General features: G+C 35.3%; 1 pseudogene; it reads left to right on the top strand.

The window, feature by feature from the left end:
• The window catches only part of LOC107667864 (potassium/sodium hyperpolarization-activated cyclic nucleotide-gated channel 2-like), a 52,382-nt pseudogene that overhangs the window by 12,309 nt on the left and 17,697 nt on the right, over positions 1 to 22,376 (top strand).

Below are 22,376 nucleotides of genomic sequence, written 5' to 3'. Positions count from 1 at the left end.
AGGAGACCTTTGCTAAAGTAAGGAAACTTTGCTTCCTTTGCTCCTATAAACAAACTCGTGAGACTAGCATACCTCAGAGGTGCGCGCGCTGCACATACGTGCTGCGTCATCTGCCGGAACTGCTTCAGTGTATGAGAGTCATCCTACACACATGTGACTGACCGCTCGCTCACACCAACAGGAGGAGGAGGCTCGTGTTGGCCATCCTACACACACGTGACTGACCGCTCGCTCGCACCAACAGGAGGAGGAGGGTCGTGCTACTCACTACACTGCACTCAACCTGAGGGATTCCTACACTTTCAGTCTTTGAGGAGAAATGAAAAACAGCCCATACTGCAGGAACGGTATAACGGAAATAACGGTATAACGGTAATCGGCCCATGCCTAACACATGCCAGGCCCCTCCACCACTCAATCAGTTCTAGCACCCGCACCTGCACCGGATTAATCATCAATCAACTCATATAAACACACCTCGCAGCCAGTCTTTGTCTGGTCTCTCTTTGAGCAACGGACTGATATCAGCGTTTCCACGTCATACTCCAAAGCTCCTATCTCCAGTGTTTTCCAAGCCCCAGTCTGTCTCCATCATATGTATACCCTTACCTAGACTCTCTTCGACATCAAGCAAAAGCGCTATATAAATAAAGGTGACTTGACTTGACTTGACAGTAATATTCAATTAGTTATCACTAGTTAATGCATCAGGTGTCATGAATTAATAATGAACAACGATTTTTACAGCATTTATTAATGGGTTAATTTGTAGTAACCTAGGTTCATTTATATTAATTAGGTTTATTAATGAATTTATATTCATCTATTATTATTTTCGATCATTCAGAATGTTTTAACTAATGTTAATTTAACTTGAAATGTTAAAAATATATTAGCATATGTAGAATTTAAATTTTTTTCTCCCGGTGTTCTTATGTTTCTGGTGCCCATGCTGCAAGACTTCCCCTCCGACTGCTGGGTCTCCCTCAACAAGATGGTGGTATGTTTTTAACTTTCCATTTTTATGTTTTTCACGAATGCACATTTGCTTGTACATTACAAAAGACTGCAGGGAATGAGACCGTCTGCCAGGCCGACTCATGATGTGCCACGAAACAATACAGCACCCCACAATGCTAATATTAAGAAAATTGGTTCACAAAGCGAATATCCAAGTAGGGTAATTGAATTGAATGAAATTTAATTCTATTAACCTGAATCTATTTGCTGATATTACCTGATTCTCATTGACCAGCTAAATTAAGGTTCCCAGTTGGTGTCTGTTGGATTCAGATATTGTCTGCTACATCTAATAATGTTTATCTTTTCAGGATGAAATTTGTCTACATCATGCACAAGAAGAAATCTTTATTTCTCAGAGGTTGTTCTTTAATAGCTCAGGAGAATTAATGTTTTCAGTTTTTGTCTTAAGTAGTTGTCACAGTAAAACTATAGAGATATACTTCAACTCAGATAATTTGATGAGACATGTTTGAGTTCATATTGACTCTAGAGGAGACACGTGAGATTACTGGGGTTTTTCTCTCAGGAGAGAAACATCTAAGAAGCAGGAGACTTTAAGAAAAGTCTCTATTTGTTCTCCTTTTAATCTTGTTGCCTAGGAAAGCAATTGAAGTATTTGAGATATTGCATTTTTTAGACATTATGTTTGAGATATAATGTATCTGGAAATCTGAGCACAGTTTGAGACATTGTTGAGATCTCTTCTGAAACTCTAGAGGAGATAAGCGTAAGATTACTGAAGTCTTTCTTTTTTAGGACGGATACATCTGAGAAGCAGGAGACTTAAGAAAAGTCTCAATTTGTACTCCATTTAAACTCATTGTTGTCAGGGTGAAACAATTGAGGTATTTGAGATATTACACTTTTTAGACGTTATGTTCAAGATACAATTAATCTGGAAATCTGAACACTGTTTGAGAAATTGAGATCTCATCTGAAACCCTCGAGGAGATACGTGTGAAATTACTGGAGTCTTTTTCTCAGGAAAAACATCGGAGAAGCAGGAGATTCCGAAAAGTCTCAATTTGTTCTCCATTTAATATCATTAATTGTTATCTAGGAGAAACAATTGAGATATTTCAGGTTGCAATTTTTCGATATTATGTTTAAGATGTATTTTTTTGCAAATCTTAGCACAGTATGAGACATTATTGATATCTCTTCTGAAACTGTAGTGGAGACACGTGAGATTACTGGAGTCGTTTGCTCAGGAGAAACATCTGAGAAGCAGGAGACTCAGTTTGACATAGTTGAGATTGAGACATTGTTGAGATCTCTTCTGAAACTCTAGAGGAGACACATGTGAGATTACTGGAGTCTTTTTCTTTTAGGAGAAACATCTGAGAAACAGGAGACTCAGTTTTTTCTCTCCATTTAATCTTCTTGTCTAGGAGAAACGATTGAGGTATTTGAGATATTACAATTTTTAGACATTATGTTTGAGATATAATGTATCTGTAAATCTGAGCACAGTTTGAGACATTGTTGAGATCTCTTCTGAAACTCTAGTGGAGACACATGTGAGATTACTGGAGTTTTTCACTTTTAGGACCGAAACATCTGAGAATCAAGAGACAATTCTCAGTTTGTTCCCAATTTAATCTCATTGTTGTCTAGGAGAAACAATTGAGATATTTCAGGTTACAATTTTTCAATATTATGTTAGAGATTTTTCAAATTTTTGCAAATCTGAGCACAGTATGAGACATTGCTGAGATCTCTTCTGAAACTAGAGGAGACACATCTGAGAAGCAGGAGATTCCCAATTTGTTCTCCATTTAATCACATTATTGTCTAGGAAAAGCAATTGAGCTATCTGAGATATTACAATTTTTAGATATTAGGTTTGAGATATAATGTATCTGGAAATCTGAGCACAGTTTGAGACATTGTTGAGATCTCTTCTGAAACTCTGGAGGAGACACGTGAGCTATCTTGAGTCTTTTTCTCAGGAGAAACATCTGAGAAGCTGGAGACTCAGTTTGTTCTGACTTCAGTTTGTTTGTTGTCTTGGCGCAACAGTTGAGGTGTTTGAGATATTACAATTTTTAGATATTATGTTTGAGATATAATGTGTCTGAAAATTCTGAGCACAGTTTGAGACATTGTTGAGATATTTTGAAACTCTAGTGGAGACCGAGGTGAAATTACTTTTTCTGAAAAGTAGGCTCTCTGCTCAAGTAAATAAGATATCAAATAGGTCTCGTTTGTGATTTTTCTCTGTGACAGACGGTGAGGACTTCATCAGAGTCTCATCTCAGTTAAGTGATTTTCCCAGGTTTCTGTCTTTTTGTCTTCTTTAATTGAGTTTTCCGCACTAGTCCTCTAGCTCATACAGCATCTTTCTATTGAAGTGTGAGATGAAACTATGAGTAAGTGTGTTGTTGCTCGGCTCTGGGCTGTTTGGTGTGGTGAGATGAGACGGGGTGATGGCAGTGGACATAAAAGTGTGTGTGTGTGTGTAAACGTTCAGGTTTAGAGATGTGCCAAAGCAGCTGTGCTCTTTGTACATCTCTCAAACAGACATGAAAGAACCTGTTTAGAGGGCATTCAAACACACACCCCTGATACAAAAACATTTGGATAGTTCACATGAAAATGAAAATTCAGCTACTGTTTATTCACTCTTATGTCGTTCTGACCCCATATGCTCTTTTACACACAACAGCTGATCTTAAAGGGTTCAGCTTCTTAAAGTTCATGTACTGTAAGTGATGTTTGTCAACTTTGCTAACTAATCTCTTCAACCACATGTTCTCAAAATCCCCTGCAAAGACATGGCAGCCAATCTGATATCAGCAAACCTGAAGTGATTTGCAACAAGTTTTCTGTCACAGAAGTAAGAGTTACTGTATTTCTTGTAGGACAAGTGTTTCAGTGAAATATGACAGGTAGTAGAGACATCTTATGTGTTTTTTTATAACAAGAACAAAACAGTTTTGAAGCAGTTTTAAAGTCATCATAAAATGCTCCAATGAAGCAGGACATTTAATGTGAAGAAAATCAGATAGGACTCGACACATTGGGAATTGTTTGCACATCTCTATATAAATTGATAGTTGCATGAAAGGAGTTTAAAAATAGGAGAACATGATGACATTAGTGAAAAAGAAAGTCGTTTTAAACACTGTTTTTGTTGTTTTCCAAACAAAACAAAGGTTTCCTAGAGCTAATCAATGTAAATAATTATGTATCAGTTGTAAAATAGTTATTTCAGAAATAATTATTCATAACCGCCCCTTTTTCAGAAATAGCATTTAAATATTAACTTTTAGTGAAAAAAAATATTGGTTGAATAATTCTTACTTTGTGCTCATAGTTTTGATTAGTATACATCACATCCAGTTAGGCTTTTGGATAAGGTCTATTTGCAAAAGTTGAAATTATTTCAATGCACCTGAACCTCAAATTAGGTCCTAAAATTTATTTCCCATACTTTCCATTGGAAATTAATGATTTCCAGTCTGTTTTTTTCTGGTCTATTTGTTGGAGATAGTGTAAAAGTGTGTATCAATAAGTATATAGGCTCAAATTGTAATGCATGTTGACTTTAAGAATACATAGATTCCATTTTTATTGTGTTATAGTTGATGTGATGCTGATATCAGTTTGTTTGATGTGTTGCACAGAGTTGTGTAATGGACGTTATTGCTGTTGTTTTCGCTCAGTCTCTGTGGATACAGAAGATTTGTGATGATGCCTCACGTGACATTAAGGTCACAGTCCCTCTGGAGATCAGAGAATGAGTGAAAGAATGTGAGATGGCAGTGAGGACAGAAAGAGAGGAGAATTATGTAAACCGATGCAGGAGGAAATAGTTTCACATCCATAGCACAAGTTCAGAGAACGAGAACTTGGTCTGTCACAATTTTTACATAATCATCTGATTTCAATTGTTTGATCTAATTGCAATTATTTGAGATAATCACAATCATTGTGCACTTCAGTTTAATCACATATTGACCTACAAATAAGGGTACTTTATGGGTTATTCTTTGAAATGGGTGCCATTTATGTTGCTGATATAGGCCTACATTATTTTAAAAGTTTGGGGTTAGTAAAATTTTTTTTTTTTTGAAAGAAATTAATACTTGCATGTAGAAAGGATGCATTAAAATGATCAAAAGTGACATTAAAGACATTTACAGTTACAAAAGATTCTATTTCTAATGTTATTTTGAACTTTCTATTCATTAAAGCTTCATAAAAAAAATTATTTCCACAAAAACAGCAAATCTGCATATTAGAATGATTTTTAAAGAATCATGTGACACTGCATGACTTTTGCGTATTTTAAATTTATTAGAAACGGCGTAATTGTTCATTTATTAACACTTACATTTTTTTTCTATTAGAATGCTTAAAATAGAATAAAAATTACATTAAAAATCACTTTCAAAATGGAAAAGGCACTGTTTCGTTAAATGACCTTTATTAATTAAAAATATTTGTATTCATGTCATTCAGTGTAATATATAGTGAAAAAGTTCAATGTGAAAAAAGACTCGAGGTCTGTGTGAATTAAGCTTATGCTGTAATAGATATGAGCAAATAAGACATACATGAACCATAGTTATTTAATTTAACAATTAAATGCCAGCCAATAATTGTGACAGTCCAATCTGAATCTGTCAGGAAAAAGGAACGTGCCACTGAAGACGATGAGAACACTGGAAGTAAATAAAATGGAAAGGGGAAGCTGGAATAGACGCAGGCTTTGGCCTCTGGAGAGCTTCTACACTGAGTGCTTGACATCTTGTATTATTAGTGTGCGCATACAGAAACAGACCATCCATCTTCAGTAAACGCATCCTAAAGGACGTCATTGATTTTACTGGAACTGCACACGCACATACTGGATCAACACGGAAACTTCCGTCAGCGTGTGAAGGCATGAAGGTTTTTTTGGCAGTTTCTGACAGCACATATTATGATGGATAGATTAGCATTTGGATATTTTCTATAACTCAGTTTATATAAAGGCAGTAAGATGTGAGGTTTTGCTGTTACATGTAGCAAACAGCAGGGAAGGAGATCACTGTATGGAAAATCTTTTGAATTATTGTTCTTATGTGAATTATTATCGTCCGTGCTTCTTCTCAGTGAGGTTGATGATATTGGTGATAAATCAAAGCATGCCGTGGCATCTGAACTGCGCATGCAGTGAATCATCTGTAAACAAATGCTGATGCACTGCTGTGTGTGTGTTGCTGGGTGTTAACATAAATCTATTAGGATAGCAGGAAGTCGAGGATACACTAACACCAGTAGACACATAGCTGGAGGGTTTAAACATATACATAAAGAATACTCAGGGATACTCGCTTAGAACATGCAATAATGTGTGTGTGTGTGTGTATATTCGTCCGGGATACACATATATTATTGCTTGTTCTGAGCATTAATGTATATATAAGTCAATAATGCTGTTATAGTTTGGGGTCAGTAAGATCCCTGTAAGTCTCATCTGCTCACTAAGGCTGCAATTATTTAATCAAAAATATAGCAAAATCAGTAATATTTTGAAATATTATTACAATTTAAAATAACAGTTTTCTATTTGAATATTTTAAAATGTAGTTTATTCTTGTGATGCAAAGCTTAATTTTCAACATCATTACTCCAGTCTTCAGTGTCACATGATCCTTCAGAAATCATTCTAATATGCTGATTTGCTGCTCAAGAAACATTTTTATTATTTTCAATGTTAAAATGTGGAAACCATGATACATTTTTCAGGATTCTCTGAATCTCTTTAAATGCAAAGTTGAAAAGAACAGCATTTATTTGAAACAGAACTCTTTTGTAACATTATAAATGTCTTTACTGTCACATTTGATCAATTTAATGCTTCCTTGCTGAATAAAAGTGTAATTTTCTTAAAAAAATAGGAAAATCTTACTGACCCCAAACTTTTAAAAGCGTTTACTGTATATAGGCTAAACAGTATATATAAATCTCAGCTTTAATAGCCTGATCTAATTTTCCTTTCAGTTTTCCTGTGATGTGTCTGGAGTTTATATACTGTGTGTGTGTGTGTGTGTGTGTGTGTGTGTGTGTGTGTGTGCGCGTGTGTGCGCATGTGTGTCTGTGTGTGTGTTTAGACTCAGATGTGTAAGTGGATTAAACACAGTATGTTATTTCTCTCCCTCTGAGAAAAACCCTCCAGAGACTCAGAGATGCTCTCAATACTCTCGCCATACATGCCTTCAGCCCTCCTGGGCAAAACATGCTGCTAACATGGACCTGGAGGAGTTTCTGAGCACTCACATTATGGGCTGCTTCCCAGAATCCATTTTAATCAAGGCTGACTGCTCCTTACTCCAAAATGTGTTATTTTTGATGTCACAATGTAGTACATAGTTTACATGCATAATTTGTTTAGTCAACATGAAAATCAAAATTGATCCTATTTACTTTTTCTGATCATATCGGAAACTTAATGCCTCACCTCTAGTAAGACTTTTGCATTCGGATGACTTCACCTTAATTTCAACTCTTATTTTCATCCCTTCCCATTCAGCCACTTCATATAATAACTTTTAAAAGTTTCACTCTGACATAATTTTGCAGAAGTATCAAAATGTATCACAGTTAGGTTTTATTTTTATAATACTAATTATACGTATTCATATAATTTACCCTGGATTGATACTGCTGTTAATATATTAATATATTCAGTGTGACCTTTCAAATGGTCTGTCGAAAGGAAAGAACCCAAATGTAATTTCTTTAATATCTCTTTTTTTTTCTCTCAAACAGCAATGAAATTAAATGGAGATTTATGCTGAAATCTTGTGCTTCTTAAATGCAATATCACATGTCTCCTCTAGAGTTTCAGAGGAGATCTCGACAATGTCTCACACTGTGCAAAGAGTTGCCTTCTTATGTCTCAATCTTATGTGTCAATCAAGAACTTTTCCCCCTGAAAGTCTGAGTTAGAATACTTTGCAAGAACATGATTATAAACACAACAAGGCTGTGAAAGTGAGTAGATGAGTTTATCTGTTCTCTTTGATGAGGTTTAGTGTCCCAGACAACCTCTGTAGTCCCATTTAGACACTTATTAGTAACCACCTTCTTCAAGACAAGTAAAAAAAAAAAAGGAGGCTTTACTGATGTATTTTGTGTTGTAGAACACAGCATGAATATATCTTGAGTTTGCGTTTGCCACAGACCTTATTCCAGGCATGCAAAATTTCATTATTCTATTCTATTCTATTCTATTCTATTATTATTCATTTTTATTTATTTTTTTATTTATTCATTTTCAAAAGGTGTATTTCAGAGTTTGGGTTAGTCTAGTTACAGATGGGAAGTTTTTGCAAATGATATTAGTATGTTGCATATGCATATGACCATACTACTCATTACTGGCAAAATGTAACCTTGAATGCTTTGTAAGTCATTTTTGACTAAAACATCTGCCAAATGCATTAATACAAATGTAAGTAGATGTACTATTTTTCCTGTAGGGTGGGCGGTATGACAAAATCTCGTATCACGGTATGAGTAATCTTATATAACAATATATTTTGAATGTGACTAATGCACCAGAAGTGACATCGACCTTGATTTTTAACATTTCTTTCTTGGCTCATTATGTGATCAGACAGTAACTAAAAACCCATTAGAAAAACCCATTGGAACCATTTCCAGATTTTGGCCTAAAATACGTCATTTCTTACAGAACTGCTGTATCATTCAACAGGTCAAACAAAGATCAAGAGGAGACAAATAACCTTTTTGTGTCATACAGAACCAATCAGAAATGTAATCCTGCTTTCTTCTGTAATTTACTCGGCATCTGAATGTATTCCTCCTGAAGAGCAGACACACGTATAGTATCATTACCCCAGGAAGCTTTCCCGCCTGACTGCCACATTCATTTTTCAGATGAAAAACCGCACTGACTTGGTCAGACGCGGAGATGAATGGCTCGGTGAAGAGATGTTGGATTGTCTTGGCCGAGATTAAAAACATATATTACACAGCATCTGGTGTCTCAGGCCTGGGCAGCAGCGCGTGTCGAGGGCTGCTGGACGTTTAGATAAGCTATTGTAAATAGAGTCAGAACAGGCTGGCGGCCCGACTGCACTATTACAGGAAGAATCCAAGAGTCTCAGCTTATCGGCCACAGGGCACGTGTGTCTGTATGGTTAATGAATGTCTTCCCATAATGCCTCTTGCCCTATCACTGCGGACCAGGGCATGAATGAGCGAAGGAATGAGAGAGTGATCAAGAAAGTGTCTCCCTTTCCCTGAGGCTCATTCACTCCTATTTTCTCTTCCTTTTTGTTACATACTTTTTCTCAATTTCATACTTCAATATATTGAAATGTATCACAATAAGTCCAGACAGCAGGCTGGAGAAGTGGGTTGTGTCTCTGTGTGTGTGTGTGTGTGTGTGTGTGTGTGTGTGTGCGCGCGCATGCTCAGATGTGTGTTGTCTCTGTGGCTACATAATTTCTGAATTTCTATTATTATTTTATTATCGCATTTTTTATTTTCTTTTCATTCATTTGTTTGTTTGTATTTTATTTTATTCTATTATTTATTTCATTTAATTTTTCAATTTTTTTCCTTCATTCATTTTAATTTTATTTAATTTTATTCTATTATTTTATTTATTTTACTTATTTAATATAATTTTACTATATTATTTATTTCCTTTTATCTATCTATTTATTATTTATTTAATTGCATTTTTTTCAACCCATTTAATTTAATTTAATTTCAATATTCATTCATTCATTCATTCATTAAATTTTCATTTTTTTCCATTATTCTATTATTTATTTGATTAATTTCATTTTATTATGTTACTTATTTATGTTCTTTCTTTCTTTCTTTCTTTCTTTCTTTCTATTTATTTATTTATTTATAATTCCAGGAGGTGTATTTCAGGGTTCGGATTAGTCTAGTTACAGATGGGAAGTCCTAGCAAAGGATATTCGTATATTCAGAATAGCATACTACCGTACTACTCATATTACTGGCAAGCAAGCAAGAAATAAATAAATAACCTTAAAGCTGCAGTCCGTAAGTTTTGCCTCTTTGTCGCCATCTCTGTTTGAAAACCTGGAATTGCAGCTGTGTGTGGAATTATCTAGCCTTCTTTATGTTTACAGACGTGACGTAATGACGCAGTGGCATGCTCGAATTTCCAGCGAAAACCTACACGTACTACTCAAATTAGAAAACATTATTATAAGATAACCGTTGTGAATCGGGCTAAAGTAAGGCGATAGATTTGAACACTGGCTGGTTATGTACTTGCTCAAATATTGATTTCAGATCATTTTTATCCAAAAAAAGTTGCGGACTGCAGCTTTAAATGCTCTGTAAGTAATTTTGGATAAAATCTGTCAAACGCATGAATGCACAAGTATGTATACTATCTTTTCTGTAGGGTGGATGGTATGACCAAAATCTCATATCGCGGTATGAGTAATCTTATATAACAATATATTTTGTTATCTGCCAAATGTTATGACTTTTGCGTCCAAAATTGTATAAAAAATGCAAAATTACACTGATTTCCCAAATGAAAAATGGACACACTAAATTAAACATGCAACATAGTGTGGTCATGTGACAACAACATAGCGTTCTATTGTTTGAAAGATTTATTGTTACAAATTGTTTCACTTACTTATATTACTAAACCAACCAGTAGATAATGCACAGTATGCTAGTATTGCAATCCCAAGATAGTCAATGTACAGTATATGCAGGTTTATGTGAGTATGCATCCTTGATTTTCTAGGCTGCTGTAGAATGTGTCCTTCTTTATCCACTCTATTCACTATAGCTGCAACACAATATCTCTGTCTGTGTATGTGTGTGTGTCCAGAGCTCCAGCGTGAACTCTCTACTTCTTGTGTTTTCAAGGCAAAGTGCTCTCGACTCATGTAAAATTCAGGACTGTTCACTCCAGTGTTTCTACAGTGACCTGCTCCCTCTGACTTGAACACTTTCCTCATTTCCCTTTTTTTCATTTCTATGTCCTTTTCTTCTTCCCTTTAACTTTGCATGCCACCGAAAAGTCTTAGGGGAGAAAAGTATGCAGGCTATGTTTGCAGTTGAATACTACTTACTCCATACTGCATACTGTGGGATCCAACAGTCTGAGGCCACATCGAAAATCCGGACCTTTCGTTTACACTTGGAAATCAAGAGAACATTTTAGGATTTTTAGAAGTTAAGAGTGGTGTCCAGTTATCATCTGGGAAATCAATAGTTATTTTTGCATTTTCAATCCAATTCTGAGTAAAACATCTTAACATTGGCAGTCAAATCAGATAATGAGTCATGAAAGGTCAAGTCAAGTGCATTGCATACTGCAAAATTTGCACACTGTGCACCCAAAAATGAAAATTTGCTGAAAATGTACTCGCCCTCAGGTCATCAAAGATGTAGATGAGTTTGTTTCTTCATCAGATTTGGAGAAATGTAGCATTCCATCACTTGCTCAGCAATGGATCCTCTGCAGTGAATGGGTGCCGTCAGAATGAGAGTCCAAACTGCTGATAACAGCATCACAATAATCCACAAATAACCCACACCACTCCAGTCCATCAGTTAATGTCTTGTGAAGAGAAAAGTTGTGTGTTTGTAATAAACACATCCGTCATTATGTTATTTTAACATTAAACTATTGCTTCTGGCGAAAATATGAGTCCATAATCCATAATAACGCTTCCTTAAAAAATCAAAATCCACACACATATTTGTTTAGAGCTGTGTTAGACTGTTTTGTCTTGTAATCAGTGCTTGTTCTGTGCAGATTTCTCTCCTGATTCAGACGAGATTCTCCTGATTAATTTCTCTGGAAAAAGCAATATTATGGATAGAGAACTTAAAAATGTCTCGATGGATTTGTTTCTTACAAACACAGCTTTTTTCTTCACAAGACATTAACTGATGGACTGGAGTGGTGTGGATTACTTGTGGATTATTGTGATGTTTTTAGCAGCTGTTTGGATTCTCATTCTGACGGCACCCATTCACTACAGAGCATCCACTGGTGAGCAAGTGATGCAATGTTAACTTTCTCTAAATCTGTTATGATTAAGAAACTAGCTCATCTACATCTTGGATTGCCTGAGGGTGAGTACATTTTCAGCAAATCTTCATTTTTGCGTGAACTATTCCTTTAATGGAATCACAATGGGATGCAGTAGATCCAGCTTTTTCTCTCCGCAGTTCAGGAGTTTGAGCTTTTGGGCAGAGGACAGCAACCGTAATTAATCTTGCCTTGGGAATTAGCCGGATGTCAGCACAAGTCAGGCAGCAGACGCATTTTTAAAAAGGGCACATTTAATGGCTTCTTGTTTGAGACTGCTGGCAGACCCTCACCACACACTGATCTCTGTCGTCCCGAGACGCCTGACGGCCAGCCGTTCTGCAGCTAATTGCTTTATTTATTATAGTTCAGAAAGCGGCTCAGTAGACATTTCGGTTATAATATGAATTGCATACAGAATACAAAAACATATACTATATCATCTCTTTACTATTAACTTTTCTGATTTAGAATCAGTACAAAATTGCTTCACTTTTGAACCTAGCAGGGATAAAATGTATAACATTGTAATTAATATCTTTCTTGAATCATTATGTAATCAGACTGCCAAATATAATAACATTAGATATCACAATGTTGTATGTTTTACTGAAAATTAGAGCCAAAATTGATTTATAAAAAATTAGTGAATGAAATTTCATTCTGAATGAAAATTGCTTATACACTAATTGAATTAAAATATTTTTTCCCAGTGTATATTAGGCAACATGTAGATTTTTATTTTCTTTTATTTATGTACTATGTGCTAAATAATATACTTTATCTCTTCCTACTTGGAATTTGATCATGATATAATATATATTTTTTTGATTATGTGATCAGACGCCGTTATGACATTTGTATACAAAACTGTATTCAAAATGCAAAATTACTATATTGATTTTCCACATGATAAATGGCACTTGCTTAATTAAACATGTAACGTAGTTTGGTCATGTGACAACATTGTAGCATTCTACAGTTTGAAAGATTTCTTACATATTTACAGTGTTTTACTGTTCATTTATCCCTGTGCGGTTCAAATGTGAAGCTGTTTTTGCACTAATTCCAGATTGTTTTTAGTTTATGAATAATCGTGTCTGTTAGTTTGCATCTATCAAATAACAGATAAATAAAAAAATAACAGTAAAACATTGTAAATAATATAGTTTGAGCCACCTTTGAAGCCGTGCATGACAATTCTGTCATCATTTATTCACCCTTATGTCGTTATGAACTTGTATGACTTCAAAAAGAGCAAATTCTTGATGCTTTTTCCATTATATAAAAGTGTATGGAACAATTATAGTGCAAAAGTCATAGCCTGCTGCTTCTTACTCGTATGCTGCTTTTAGATTCGCAGTAGGTGTTGTGACTGGCAATTACATGCTGTTTATGTCCAGTATTTGTCTTTCTCTTTCTGCAGAACGACACGTGGAGTGAGCTGTACTCGTTTGCCGTGTTTAAAGCCATGAGTCACATGTTGTGCATAGGTTACGGTCGTCAAGCTCCGGAGAGTCTCTCTGATATCTGGTTGACGATGCTCAGCATGATCGTCGGTGCCACCTGCTACGCCGTCTTCATCGGACACGCCACGGCCCTCATCCAATCACTGGACTCCTCACGACGCCAGTACCAGGAGAAGGTAAAGCAACTGTGAAAGCATGTGGAATTAATCGACTAATTAAACAAATGGTTGCAGATGTAAGCTGCATTAGGGAGGTTCAGTTCCCAAATTAATCCTTCTGTGGATTCTGTTTGAACTTTATCTGAATCTAAATCAGAATCATAATTAACTCACTTAATGAATCGATGTGTCACTTCGGTGGCCATCTTGGAAACAACCTTGGGCAGTTGTTTTTATGTAAGTAGGAAGCCTGTTTCCGCCACAGGATAAAACATTTAAAAAAGGTAATTGTGATTTTGGTCAAAAACTTTTTTACTCACAATTCTTAGTTTGTATCTCGCAATTCAGACTTTTTTCTTAGAATTGTGAGTTTATATCTTGCAATTTTGAGTTTACATCTCACAATTCTGACTTTTTTCTCACAATTTGAACTTTTTTCTCAGAATTGCGAGATAAACACGCATTTGTGAGTTTATAAGTTGAAATTGTGAGATATAAACCCACAATCATGAGGAAAAAAAGGAGTTATATCTTGCAATTTTGAGTTTACATTCAGATTTTTTTTTCTCAGAATTGTGACTGTTTTTCCGCAATTGCAAGTTCATTGATTTGTTTTGTTTTTTTCCGCATTTCTGACTTTATCTCTGGCGTTTCTAACTTTTTACGGAAAACAAAAATAAAAACTATAATAGTATCTCAATCATACTTAAAATAACGCTGATTTCAGTACTGAAAGTGATTTGTAATATTATTAGTTTTAGTTTTACTTAACAATAACAACACTGTCTGACACTTGATACTATCCAGTGCAGTTATATTGTTAAGTTTATGTCTTGAACTCAGTCTTGAAACTCTCATTATCAAGGAACCCATTGCTTCACCTCATAATGCTACTCCTCCATCCATTAAAACTCATTAAAGTCGCAATTGTTCCATCTGTCTGCGCAGCTAATGTTTGTGCAGCTGTTACGGTTTGTTTGTCGCTGTAGCGTTGACTCAGCAACTCTTCAGATGCCATTGCGTTGATTGGATAATGACTGCTAATGCGACAGATACGCGTTTGCTCTTCTGACCGTGTGTTTGTTTTCACTGCAGGCTCTATTAGCCGATGAGACCGCAGCTACAGCGTCAGCTAATGTACTATCTACCGCACTGCTGACTTGGTTGTGGCTGTCATATTTCTGTGCGTTGTGTTTGTAACAGTAGATTAGACTTTTCAGCATTTCTGCTAGGGATGGGCGGATCGATCCTAAAGTATCCTAAAGATCCTCACATAAAAATATCGATTCTAAAGTGTATTTTATAACCACTAATTTTATTTATCAAGAAATTCGGTCCATAAAATATGCTTCTAAGTGGAAAAATAGACTATACTAGCGAACAGTTGTGTTGGATAGAACTATCTACTCATCGGAACACACGCAAATGCTAAAAGATCAATCACAGACAGCGTTCGCTGCTGACGCATGGCTCAGTCACAGTGTTTGTTCAAATAGGTCCCAAAAGCATCAGAAGCATAAGTAGATCTTAAGAATCCATTGCCACATTATTACATTACATTACATATCATTGTTACTATATATAAAATTAATTCAGAAAAATGCCTAATAATCAGAAATGTTTCTTGAGCAGCAAATTATAGGCTATTAGAATTATTTCTGAAGGATCATGTGACTGGAGTACAAGACTGGAGTAATGATGCTGAAAATTCAGCTTTGATCACAGATGCATTTTAAATCACATTTTACAATATATTAAAATAGAAAATAGTTATTTTAATGGTTATATTTCAGAATATTGCTGTTTTACTATATTTTTGTTCAAATAAGTGCAGCCTTGGTGAGCATGAGGCTTATTTAAAAAATATTACAAAATCTTACTAACCCCAAACTTTTTTGTACATGTAATATTTATTTGAAATAGGCTAGTTTGTGCAAGTAAATTTATTTAAACTGGTTGTTAAAAATTCAAATGGATTGTGTTATGTTCTGTAATTGCTGTTAATAAATCTGTCAGAAAAAAAAATGCTAAAGTTTCACCTTTAGGAGTACAACAGCCTGGCAGCCTTTTACAAAAATTAACCATGGTTTTATTACAGTAACCACAGTTTACCACAGTATTTGTAGTAAAACTGTAAGTAGATCTTAAGAAACCATTGCCACATTATTACATTACATTACATATCATTGTTACTATATATAAAATTAATTCAGAAAAATGCCTAATAATCAGAAATGTTTCTTGAGCAGCAAATTATAGGCTATTAGAATTATTTTATAATGTTACAAAAGGTTATATTTCAAATACATTCTGTTCTTTTGAACTTTCTATTCATCAAAGAATCCTGAATAAAATGTATCATGGTTTCCACACAAATATGAAGCAGCAATAGCCTAATAATCAGAAATGTTTCTTGAGCAGCAAATGATAGGCTATTAGAATTATTTCTGAAGGATCATGTGACTGGAGTACAAGACTGGAGTAATGATGCTGAAAATTCAGCTTTGATCACAGATGCATTTTAAATCACATTTTACAATATATTAAAATAGAAAATAGTTATTTTAATGGTTATATTTCAGAATATTGCTGTTTTACTATATTTTTGTTCAAATAAGTGCAGCCTTGGTGAGCATGAGGCTTATTTAAAAAATATTACAAAATCTTACTAACCCCAAACTTTTTTGTACATGTAATATTTATTTGAAATAGGCTAGTTTGTGCAAGTAAATTTATTTAAACTGGTTGTTAAAAATTCAAATGGATTGTGTTATGTTCTGTAATTGCTGTTAATAAATCTGTCAGAAAAAAAAATGCTAAAGTTTCACCTTTAGGAGTACAACAGCCTGGCAGCCTTTTACAAAAATTAACCATGGTTTTATTACAGTAACTGAGTATAATTACTGATTATATTCTTTTAATAATTTAAAAGATCAGTTTAGTTTAGTTTAGAGGTATCGGTATCGCTATCGACGATACTGGGCTTGAAAATATCGCTATCGGATCGAAGATAAAATAAGAGGTATCGCCCATCCCTAATTTCTGCTCAACCAATCATTTATCAACTCTGTTACCATGCAGAAAGATTGGCGGAGGCAACGGAGCGCTCTGATTGGCCGCTTTGAATGAGAGGGATTGCCTCCCGAGTAGTTTAGCCAATAATTTGTGGTGACTGTACTGTATATCATCAAGTGGAGGACGGATACTCGTTGCATAGACGATTTATGCGCGTGTATGTGCACGCAATATTACAGTGTTTCTCGGGACGAGCTAAAATTGATGAGGCAGCAGATTAGTGTACTGCCAGTGTTCTCATGAAGTTAATGTAGGTGTGTGTGTGTGTGTGTGTGGCGCACTGTGATTCTATCCTTGAAAGTACCGTAATGAAGTGATGGGAGGGAGGGAAATGGAAAGAAAGGCAGACAGAGAGAACCGGGGGTTGGGAATAGACCTGTAGGGGTCAGGGACGAGTGACCTGCTTCTCTGCGCTGTGAGCTGCACTCCATTTGGAAAATTCTCCTTTTGAAGTGCCGCTTCAGTTTTAAAGGGACAGTTCACACTGCAAAAATTTTCTTCCTTAGTGTTTTTGTCTTGTTTTCCAGTACAAATCTTAATGTTCTTAAATGAAGATGCTTTTACTTGGATACTTAAAAACATCTTTTGAGATTATGCTTAAAACAAGAAAAAATATCTGTCAATGAGGTAAGAAAAATCCTTAAGAAAATATACTTAATATCTCATTCTTAATATCTCAAAATTGATTTGGCTTCTCAAGTAAATGTATCTTGATTTAAGATTTTTTTAGATATTTGTAATGGGAAACAACACTATTTTTGCAGTGCACCTAAAATTGTTGCTTTTTTATTATCATGTTTTTTGATTTTTTATGTACTTTTATGTCTCACCTTGAGCAAAGGAAATGTGCCATATAAACAGAACTCTATTATTATTATTACTATTATTTTATAAATATACAGTACTGTTCAAAAGTTTGGGGTTGGTAACATTTTAAAAATAAGTATTTTCTGCTTAGTTAGTTCATGTTAATTTCAACATTTATTAATGCATTATTAAAATCAAAAGTAATGCTTGCTAACATTAGTTAATACATTGTGAATTAACATGAACTAACAGTGACTGACTGTATTTTCATTAATTAACATTAACAAAGAATAATAAATACTGTAATAAATGTACTGTTCATGGTTCTTTCATGTTTATGTTAATACGTTAACTAACATTAACCAATGGAACTTATTTGTAAAGTGTTACCCACTTATGTATTACAAAGATAAAATTGCAGACGACATGAGTCATCACACTCTGCTTTCAAGTAGGAAAAATGTATGCAGACATTCAAACAGGTACTGTTATATGAAGTATATGAATGACTGTCATCCCTCAGGACACCTCAAGCTCAGACTTTCATTCTCTTAGAGAGACCGCCATTGATGGTCTGTTATATCTTTCTGTCTGTCTTTTGCCCTGGGTGTGTTTTGGACACAGACAGTCCTGTGAAATTTCATGCCTTGTTTCTTACAGTGCCGGAAGAGGAAGGATGACGCATATATTTATATCATTCTGTGTCTCTCCACGTATGTTATATTGAACGATGCCGTTTGATTTGCGTCATAGCTGTGAGCTCCTTCACATTCAGCTCAGCTGCTGTTTCTGCTCTGTGTGTGTGTGTGTGTGTGTGTGTGTGTGTGTGTGCAAGCATTGCTTATTTTTATCGCTGCTATGAAAGTGTGTTGATGGGGTACTAAATATGGAAGGCTGGGAAGTGGTCTGGATACTAAAAGAGATTGACAGAGCCGGACAGATTAGATCAGGTAGAAGAAAGATGCTGCTCTGCTGTCCCGATGCGATGGAGACACAAACGTGGCAATAGCTTTCTTAAAATAAGATGCTTCAATCTGCTAGGCTGGATTTCAGTGCTGTTGCAATGGTTTTTAGATGTGCACATCCCAGGAAGTACAAGTTGTTTCGACACTGAAGGAATCTTCAGACCTGTGGGCAAAGAATGAAGTTTTTCTTAACTACTATTTTCATGTTTTCTGACTTAGAGATATTTTATATTTCACAAAATACTTACTTAATACTTAGCTTAATAAAATATTTACAAAAATGTTAGGGGTGTACTCACTTCTGTGAGATACTGTATATCTTTAGGAATTACATTTTATAATGTAACTTAAGAACTTTTAAGAAGATTTTCGTGAATCTGGCTCATGTAGTTTGTTTGTTTAGTTCCAAATCTAAGACTAAATTGTTACAATGGTGCATTTTCTTATAGGTTCTATACAAATCGTGTTACTAAGTCACAGGTGAGCAAACTGTCCCCTCATTGGTCGGAGAGATTGTGCACCATTTGTGTTCTAGGTTTTGCTCAAAGCATCATTTTCAGATTTCAAGATGTACAGGTGTTGTTTTGTTAAATAATTTCTATTTAGCAGTTTGAGCCAGTCTCAATTCTGCATCTGCAAAACAATATTACAATGCACCTGTTTTGCAGAAGTGTCAGAGGAATAGGCATTTTATTTGTGCTGTGCAACAGATTTCTTTGTTTGTGTTTTTAGGGACACTTTGTTGGCAAATAAAACATTTAAACAGTGTTAAACTACTGTTTTGAAAGGAATTAATGTTTTATTTAGCAATTGGATCAAAAGTGACACAAAAGACATTAAAAATTTGACAAAAGTAAAATGCAGTTCTTTTGAAATTTCTATTCATCGAAGAATCCTGAAAAATAAAATGTATGACGCGTTTCACAAAAACATGAAGCAGCACAACTGTTTTCAACATTGATAATAATTTCACAAAATACTTACTTAATACTTAGCTTTTTATCTTATCTAAACATTTTTCATCATGATATGCTTTCTACTTAAAAATTAGTTCATAGATGGACAAAATTGTAAAGCTTTAAATTTGTTGTTTTAGACGAGGATGGTACACAATCATACATCACAGCCACAATTAACATCACAGCCAATCACTTTTATTTATGATAATAATCAGAAATGTTTCTTGAGCAGCAAATCTGCATATTAGAATGATTTCTGAAGATCATGTGACACTAAAGACTGAAAATTCAGCATCACAGGAATAAAATTTCATTTTACAATATACAACAATAGAAAACACTATATTAAATTGTAATACTATTTCACAATATTTCTATTTTTACTGTATTTTCGATCAATTAAATGCAGCATTGGTGAGCAGAAGAGACTTCTTTCAAAAACAGTCAAGACATATTGTAATTTCAAAGTCTTATTTTCCTGTGTTTTCAGTCACTGTCATCTGCCGGTCTGTCTGAGATGGTTGATCTCTTTGTACGCCAATCAAACGGTTTGTTCCTGTCCAAGCGAATGGTTCTTAGCCAGAATATGCGGCAGTGTGCATTAGACATTTAAGAGTCTGGTTATGTGACTCTAGGTTGTAGATCCCCGTCGCTCCAGTGCTCACAGGGACTTTGAAATATTTTTCAGGAAATAACAAGAGAAGAATTTCAATTAGACCTAATGCCTCTTCTGCTATTGTCATGCATTGTGTTCTTTGATTGGGTGTCGATCTGAAACTCTCTCTCTCTCTCTCTTCTGCAGTCATCAGCTGTCACTGCTGCAGACTGACACCAAACCGTATCTCTCGGGTTTCACTGAGCTTTCCTTACCGCCCGCTGCTGCTCTGAACAGCCTGAGGAAACAGGCATGACAAATATCCCTAGATCTCTGTCTTCTCTCTCTCTGCTTCTCTTTGTTGCACTAACCTTCTGGAATCATTCATCTTCTCTGTGCAGAAGTGCCTAATATATCCGTAATCACCTATGATTCTTTCACTTCATCCATTAGCAATCTCAAAATACGCTAGAGTCTCCGTCTGTCCCAAAGACTGTCATTGGCACAGATGGGTAGATAAACATTGAGACTGTTTAATTAATGCAGAACTTCATCAATGTTGTTTTCCGTGACTGATGTGTTCTCCCCAAGGCCTTCAGGATGAAACTGTTCCCGGACAGAGACATCAGGTTCTCGAGGGATTTATATAAAATTCTATAATTACCAAAATAACCAATTCTAACTATTGACTATTGCATCACAATATGTCCGAAATGAAGTTTGAGTTTCTCTGAAAGATGGTTTTGGGTCCTTAAAACTTAATGACTCCTTTTTACTGAATAACAGTGACACAGACTATTTTCTGGCTGACTTGAGACTCTGTTGAGATGCTCGAGAGCAGGCTAGCTTTGGCTCGGCTCACTGTACCTGCAGGTAGAAATGTGCTTAGTACTGTAATGAGGTGATTTATTCTAGAATCAGTGCAGTGAATAATACATCTCAGGACTTCACACACACACACACACACACACACACACACACACACACACACACACATATAGCTTGGCTCTCTGGTTTTCATTTATCTGAGATGCAGGGAATGAGGGACCAGGGTTTTGTTCGCTTTTACCTTGACTGGAAAATCTTTAGGTAGGAAATCAATATGGTGCCCTAGGATTATAATATTGCCATTTAGTCAATTTAGACTGTTTTAAAACACTGAGGTTGAGAATGTGAGTGTTTGGATGCATGAAAACACTGTTTTTAAAAGAATTCCTTGTTTTTGAAAGAATTTATTGCGTTTTATTTGATCAGAAATACAGTAAAAACAGTAAAATTGTATTATTTAATAACAGTGTAACATTATTACATTGTAACATTATTACAATTTAATATAACTGTTTTCTATGTTCTAATATATTTTGAAATGTAATTTATATCTGTGGCGTAAAGCTGAATTTTCAGCATTATTACTCCAGTTTTCAGTGTCACATGATCCTTCAGAAATCGTTCTAATATGCAGATTTGCTGCTCAAGAAACATTTCTGATTATTACCAATGTTGAAAACACTTGTGCCGCTTCATATTTTTGGGGAAACCATGATACATTTTGTTTTTCAGGATTATTTGATGAATAGAAAGTTCAAAAGAACAGTGTTTATCTGAAATAGAAACCTTTTTTAACATTAAAAATGCCTTTACTGAGCATTTTAATGTTATTTTAATGCTTGCCTTACCAAGCACCCCTATTAACTTAGAACAAACACTTTTGATTACCATATTCAGATACCATTTAAAAAGGACAAGAATACCACAGTATTACCATCACACAAAAAATATGATGTTATGATGACTTTTCCGGGCTTTATTTTTATGGTAATCCTATAGTCTTTTTGGAGCTTCTTGTGTTCTAGATGCTTCCCATGTTCTCTTGAGTAACCTGAGCGGTGCGTGTGATCTGTGTGCTATTTCTGGCAGTGAGAGGATGGTCCCTGTCCTGTCACTGGAGTGAACCGCAGAGGAACAGAAGCAGGCGGACAGCAGCAGTCAGAAACACTCAGTGCACTGCTGTAGATTTAGAGCATGTCTAACAGAAAGCCTGTTTATAAATACACACACGCGCGCGCACGCACACACACGCGCGCACGCACACACACCCACACACACACACACACACACAATGCACAAAACTCCGCATTTGAACAGTCAATAGCAAATACTTAAACTAATAACAAAACAGCAGCTGATTCAGAAGCGCCAGATTGTCATAGCAAAGTCAGAATTACCTCCTCTCCTAGGTTCACGAAACGGTCGTCCA

Source organism: Sinocyclocheilus anshuiensis, unplaced genomic scaffold, assembly GCF_001515605.1.
Source record: "Sinocyclocheilus anshuiensis isolate Anshui unplaced genomic scaffold, SAMN03320099.WGS_v1.1 scaffold1325, whole genome shotgun sequence".
Classification (NCBI taxonomy): domain Eukaryota; kingdom Metazoa; phylum Chordata; class Actinopteri; order Cypriniformes; family Cyprinidae; genus Sinocyclocheilus; species Sinocyclocheilus anshuiensis.
The sequence above is the reverse complement of the archived record's forward strand: the minus strand, read 5'-3'. Positions and strand labels throughout refer to the sequence as shown.